The following is a 7,918-nucleotide window of genomic DNA, read 5'->3' on the forward strand; positions in this document are numbered from 1 at the left end:
ATGTTTTACCTGTAGGCCTTTTTATGTCAAGAGTGCCTTAAAACCCCTTGAAATACAGAGCGATGAATTTAAAATTTATCAAAAACAACAACAACAACAACAACAACAACAGTGTAATTAACCGAATCCCATTTCACAATTCCTAATATATTACTTAACAATATAAAATAACGCAGAAACACTTATTAAAAAACAAGGAAAAATCTCACATTCCTTTGGATGAACCCCGTGTGTGGACTACGAGCATTAAACATTTTAAACAACATTCAACACGAATAAACTAGGAATTGTAATCTATTCATATAAAAATTAAAAGCAAGAGGTCTACAGATATAACGTATTCTATGCTTCATCAAGTTCGGTGGTTCGAAGGAGATCACCAAATATTACTATGTGATATTAATAAATATGAATATAACAGAGGCAGCAAAGATTCGCTTCGAAGATCATGAAATAATGATAAGTATTTATGGAAATGATCTCGGACAATCCCTGGCGGTGCGTTCCCCGTGGAATAAAGTGTTTATTCCGTGTTGAAATGTCACCGACGATTATTCTCCAAATAAAGCAGAAGCAAGCGTTAATTTTTCCTGATTTACATTTACGAATGCGACAGAGCAGTATAGGGCTCAAGCAAAATCTACCGACACGTGAAAATATGTAAATTCGTCGGGTTCCTTTTACGGTATGTTTGGTTCTTTGTGAATACCATAAGATGTTGAAGGGGTACAAGTGAGGATGTCGAACTGCACCGATAGCCTGCAGCAAAACAACATTGGCCTCTTATATCTCTGCAAAATTGTCGGCGAGCTTCAGGGAATGCGGCCATTACTCTTTGGCATTAGCCAAGCCCCGAAGATTTGGGGCTGTGGTTTTCAAACGGAAATAAGCTTCGTTTTCATGCTAAATTACCCAGACAAGCGTAGTTCGAAACCTTGGCTTCACTGTAGGTGATCAATGGTTCGTATAACTGGATCAAATGGTCGAATGACTCAACTTGGGCCAACGCCGATTTTCAGACGATCCCAACCCAAAATTATCATTGATCGAGGCTAAATTTAAGTATGGGAAAGGGTATTCTGTGATTGGCTAATGACCTACAATATTTGTTTCCCTATGAAGATATAGAATGATTCAATTCTAAATATAGTTTCAAGAAACGTTGTATTATAATAGAATGACCACCAGTGCTGGAAAGGTTAACATACATGTTCAAAATAACAGGCGACCATATGCATTTGTCACATATTTTTCTCTAGGAGATATAAGTCTACAAGCACCATGGCTTACTATGAAATGAAAAATATATATAGAATCATTTGGCAAACGAATGAATTACATGTACAAGCTTGAGAATTATCAAATACATTTTGATAAAATATTGGTAGCACCAATTTTTGAACGGTGGACATATCGAACGCAAATATCACTGTTGAGTTCTGAAGGAAAGATCAACTGACTGATTGGTTTGTGATAGATGATGCTAAAAAGGAAAATCGCAGACATTAAGCATGGAATTGTTTGACTTATCATTTTTAACATTATCAGAGATCGTCAATGTAAGTGCGTTTTATCATAATGGAGTAAAAGTTGTCACAATCAACTATGTTCGAGACCTTTTCTTATCCATTGCTCGTTTCTTACCTCATTGTAAGACATCGGTGGCACATGATAATGAAATATTGTTGAACCTGTCATAATGGGACAATATCATCTTTGTTGTGATCATTTTCTTTTTTATTCTCTTTTCTTCATTTCAATAATATATATTTAGGCTTTAATACAGGAGCTGAAAACTGCAACAATCTGAAACATACCAAAGGAGGCGATAGAGATAAACAAAATTATATATCCATGCAAACACCAAACTCAAAAGTATAAAATCAGTTTTGTTGAGAATGGATGGTTGCAGTAATTACGATTAAGGGGCACGCAAACTTATGAATATACGATCTTTTGATCAAGTACACCAGATTCACAAAGAAAAAATCAAACTCTGACTCTTCCCAACACTGGATATTTGAAAGAGCAACTACGCTTTGTTCTACTGCTGTGTGGCGTCAGATTTGAAAGATTTTATTTGACTAATTCATGTCAGAGACTAGCCGACTTATGATTATAGAGGAATGATGTTCTCCTAGAATCAGTGGCTCATCATGCCATAAAAGAAGCGTTAAGTGTGATTTCTTTACCATATTTACAACACCTGACATGTTAAACAAAGATTTCACACAAACACAAACACACACACCCTACACACAAACTAAAAGCAGTGGAACATTTTAGAAAGTGACTATTAAACTTGTACAAAGTAAATTCCCATCTATCACCGTGATTATAGGCACTGGGTGCCGATTTTCTGTTGTCGAAAATAAATGAAACACGACCTCCCGTATGTATTTCCAGGAGGGGTGTGGCGGGGGCGTGAGAGGACCTCTTTCATGATCCAGAAGACTCTTGACTTATCGTGACATTAAACGTACTATTCAAATTCATCTCCGTCATGAACTTCTACCGTACATCACTGGAACCCAAAGGGTTAATACCTAGAGAGGCAGCATGTATAATGATCCCATTACTTCAGGTAATTCAGTCAGGTAAACATCCCTCTGATTTCTCTCTGAAATCAGTCAATACAGCCTAATATGTGAAGGGTGTAACTCGTTGTACGTGCATGACAGAACTGTCCTTACTTCCCTTTTCTCTTGAATATACTTATCGCCTTGTTAAATCAATTTGCCAGTCATTTGGAAATCCTGTTTTTGTTTTCCATTACCATGCTTATATACGTAAAGTGTAATGGTTATAACACAAACTATAGGGCTTCGTTGTATCGTTTAACTTACAATTTTAGTTCATAAGTGGTATCCGGTTTGAATCTTGTGTTAGCACTAACATTTCAATATGTAAATATCAATTAACCAAGTTTACCACGTTTTTAACACTTACCACCTTGAGAGGTACATAACATTTCTGAGAAGATGCCCTAAAATGAGTGCAGTGATGCAGATTTCCACAGTAATGTTTGAGGTCATGGGAACGACAGTTGTATAGAAGTATTTTGTATACACCTAAATTTGCAAGAAATAGAAAAAAGTTCCAAATATTGTCTAATTGCTTTTTATAGGTATCTATATTGCTATGGCAAGTATAGCTTCAGTTTACTGTGTGCAATGTCTTGTGCTGTCGGCAATGAAGGGAAGGTATACTGTCGAAGTGAAAAGCCGTCGTACCTTGCGGAGTACGTTATTTATCGTTCGGCAAACATCTCTCTCTCAAATTTCATATTTAGCAATCGATCACGGATTGCCTTCTGTATTGAATGCACTCCAGAGACTAAGAAATAGTTTACAGTGGCGAGTGGAAAGGAACGAGCCACGCCACTTTACCCCTTAGCACATCTGTCACGTCATAACATTTCAACAGTGGTGTGCACGAAAAACAAAGGCTGAAGCAAATGTGCACATGAAGCATCAGATAAAATGGCAATTTAGAATCGTAATTTTACATTTTGCTTGAAGATTTAATTTCTGGAAATGAATATTATATTTAACGATGGGTTGGTGACAAAGAAACCTATAACAATGACAATATGAAAACAATGGTCATTTTTGTCCTGCGGAATTAAGGTGCCATAGCAAATTGCCTGTGATGTAAGTAGAGACTGAACCAACCAAACCGGGAAAATCATCGAGTGATTGCACCATTCAGTTATCATGGCTATATAATATATCGGCTCATGAAGCTTGATCAAACACATCCAAGTACAAATATCATACGCTCATGTATCACCCACGCACACACACTCACACACCCATAAACCAAATCATACCTATCGATCACATCGACTCCCATACCATCCTACAAACCCACACACCCAAACCCACGTACGCCAACACAACCTAAACCTAAAAAGCTTCTCATTTCTCAGGATTCTACTTCATATGAACATCAGGGATGCTTCTTTGTTGGTATCACGAAGTGAATGAAATGATCGGTCGTGGTCGATGTAGATGCTTTGCGACCTGAATAGTAGACCACAATGAGATAGATTTAGAACACAATGAGATAAAATGATATCTCAGAGATTCTTCTTAAAGGTTCGTCGACTCCTTAATCCCAGGAAAATACTGTCATGGTGAGAGAATGAACTCTGCGTGTACTATCATTAAATGAATGGCCTATGTCACATGACCACTCTACATTTGAAATCAAGAATTCGACGTCGAAATTAAATCGAGTCGATGAGTAAAGAGGGAGTGAAATACGATTTTGAAATAATGACTGACTCAATTGGTAAGCTTAAGAAGAAAGACGATTCTAAATAATCTTTCTGTGACATCTAGCAATCCACCATCAGGGAGACTAGCATTAAAATAAAGAAATGACATTCACAATGACCTCGAGGTGTACAATAATGACATGAGGTTTTGAAACCAAGACTACAATTCTCAAATCGTAAATCTGGCTAACACACTTGTGGTGAGAATGAACTCTGTGTGTACTATGATAAGATGAATGCCCGACGCACGTGTGATGGTTCTTAATAATTGTACCAGTGCCCAACATCCTATAGGACAGAGATTCATTTCTCAGCTATACGAGATGGGCAATGGTGTCAACAAAGATAGATACCAAAAAAATAAAATTGATATACATTATATTTATGCTTTTCGTTCAGTAAAAATCAGTGAAAAAAAATCCGAAAGTTCTTTAACAGTTAACATCATGTTTCCTTTTTTTCACAAAAAGAAGTTGCTCGTGCAATGTGTGCATCCTTAGACAAAGGTTGTCAATGGTGAGGAGCGGTAAGTTTATGGACAGGTGGCATTGTCATTGCAAGGATAACCACTCCTACCCCCTTCCAATCTATTCTGAAAGTGGGTCGACGGCCTGGTAGGTTATTGTTGCGCCAGTCCAGACGCACAATTAAACGGATGAGGCTTCGAGTTATATACTCTCTTTCCATTCAGAATGCTCCAGAAACTGGACATATATAGAGTATGTCAGGAAGCAGGCCGCTTATCAACCCCGAACCACATGCAGCATGCCATTCATGTTACCCACGTTGAGTAAACATACGAACTCTGAAGAATACCATCAACTCGTCTAAATTTCGTTTCTAATAAACTATACGACCACGACGCCGTGTTTAGCCTCGTTCACACTCGTGGAAAAAAAGATTCTCTCAAGATATCAATTAGACATGATTTTCTTCATATTTGTCGTGAGGTTAACAAAGCTGAAAAGCGGAGGGAAAGTACTGACTAGTACACTACCGTATATACAGAGAGATAAAGTTTTTTAATTTAACACCTTTTTCATGTTCCAACTATCATCATTGAACCCGGGCATTGAACCAAGCTATAATTTAGCTACTCCTTAATAATGATGATAATAATAATGATGATGATAATAATAATAATAATGATAATGAAAGAGCATGTATATTGCGCAGCTAATATAATAATGTATTCTGATGCGCATAGCAAATATATATGCTACATATTACAGAGTATTACTGAAAAGATAAGTCCTAAGATGCATTTTAAACATACTAACTGTGGGTGATTCCCTTAGAGAGCGTGGGAAGATGTTCCATAATTTGGGAGCCGCATATGCAAATGCTCTATATATCACCAAGGGTAGGTTTTGATCTTCTAGAATATTTCAAGAGTGTGTTATCTTTTGAACTACGGAGGCAGTAAGACGCATGAGCTGATGACTTCAATCGTAAGAGATCCTGAATGTAAACTGGTGCCTTACCGTGGAGAGGTTTGTATACAATCAACAATGTTTTAAAGAGGATGCTTTGCTTCACAGGCAACCAGTGCAATTCAAGAAATGATGGACTAAATGAGAGAAACGAGAATTGCAAACTGACCTGGCACATGCATTCTGCACCCTCTGGAGTTTAGCTAATTGGTTATCGGGAAGACCAAGAAACAGACTATTACAGTACTCCTTGTCGTATGATAGTATTACTAACATCGCTCCACGTGTTAAAGGGTCTTTAAGCAGTTTAGTTGGGACGTTTCTATCAGCACTATGGAAGCAAAAATAGGTTTGCCGGTAGATCCCCGGGGCATTCATCCCGTCACTCGATAAATTGAGCACTGGGGACAGTAAGGGATGAGGATGGGGCGTCGTCGTCATGGTAATACAGGAACATGTTTGAACTTAATCATCTAACGGGGGAAAGTTAATTAAACGGTTCAGAACATTTTACAAACACTCTGGCAATGGAAGAAACTGAGAAGAGTAACAAATCAGAAGAGAAAATAAGGAAAACATGATGATTTTGTTATTTATTATGAAGGAGATGGCGGTGGAAATGATGGTAGTAAAGGGGAAGAAAGATAAAAAGGAGAAGGAGGAAAATAAGAAAAGAAAAAGAGGAGAAAGAAGTTCAGTCATAGAAAGAAGCTGAGGCTTTGCTAGCAACCACGGTAACAAGGGAGATGGAAATGGTATATGAGACAAGTAAATCGGATCACCCCTCTCGTAGCTAAGGCAGAAATATGAGAACTACATCAGATTTTGATATTTCGTCTACAACCCCCGCCCCCCCCCCCCCCAAAAAAAAAAAAACTTCGAGTTATATCGATGATAGATTATAACGGGTAATTCGGGTAAGCCATATTTCTAGGCTAGTAGGTCACTCCAGACATGTCAGGTCGTGATGATAAAATGGTAATCAATCAAACTATCTTAACGAACAGAAAGATCGTGTTAAGAAAGCAAAGTATAGGTAAAAGATATCTGGTTTATGGACTTCTGAAAAATAGAGGATTCCGTAATTGTACTCTAAGGCTACTACGCCAGTCTTAACATCATGAACATGCCAAGAGACGTATTCTGGTTCTGAAATAACGCCCTAAAATTAAGAAAAATTGTACCTCAATTAGGGAACATGGTAAGGCATCTTGAACATTTCATGGGGAAATAATTAAAACCTATATAGTTTAAAACAACCATTTCCCGCGCTGAATTTGCCCTGATATTACCTGGCCACAATGATAAATCTGTGTACAGCAGGGTAATTGATTTGCAATCAATGCACGAGAATTGTACCCACTTTCCACCTCGTGCAAGCCATGCAAAAACCATATCATATATTGACAGGCGCCAAAGTGGTTTACAGAAGGGTCCTTGAAACAGATTCCAACCGCATGTGGTCAAACTTTGTTTAATGGTTGTTGAGGGTGTGTCTGGGGGTGTGAGGGAGGGTGTCCGCAAGGGTGTGTTATAAAGGCGTGGGTAAATACATATGGTGCGTGTGCATTTGTGCGCGTGAGGATTGAAAGACTGTACATAATTTTGACGTGGACACAAAAACTCACGAACTTCAATCACATGACATAGAAACAAAACGCTAACGATGATCATGTTTACAGAAATAGAATCAGCACTCAAATTTTAGCAAATAATTTATTAGGAAATGCTATACATCAGGGGCCCGTTTCATAAAGAGTTTAACATTACCATTATGGCAACTACCATGGCAACAGTGCTCAGCAGCCAATCAAAATCAAGGTTACCATGGTAGTTGTCATAACGGCAAAGTTTCAACAGTTGCAACTCTTTATGAAACGGGCCCCTTAACGACACAACTGTGAAAGAACTAGTTCCCTTTTCCTATAAGGTATGATAAATCAAATCCCAGTCCATGTCATAGGACCCCTTTTTACGAAGCACTCAATTCATCATTCGTGATTTCGTATTCTAAAACCGAGTCTACTTTCGTCATCCAGTCCCCCTCGTCCACCTTCTTATCCTCCTCACGGATCCCCTTCAGCCAATTTTAACAACTTTCAAATCCACTGACGATATTTTTTCCACCCATCTTCCTTACTCGGATATCAGTATCTTGATAACCCTTGGCCCCATATCCTTTTCAAGTGCCGCCAAAGTTGAG

Source organism: Lytechinus pictus, chromosome 13 (assembly GCF_037042905.1).
Source record: "Lytechinus pictus isolate F3 Inbred chromosome 13, Lp3.0, whole genome shotgun sequence".
NCBI classification, from domain to species: domain Eukaryota; kingdom Metazoa; phylum Echinodermata; class Echinoidea; order Temnopleuroida; family Toxopneustidae; genus Lytechinus; species Lytechinus pictus.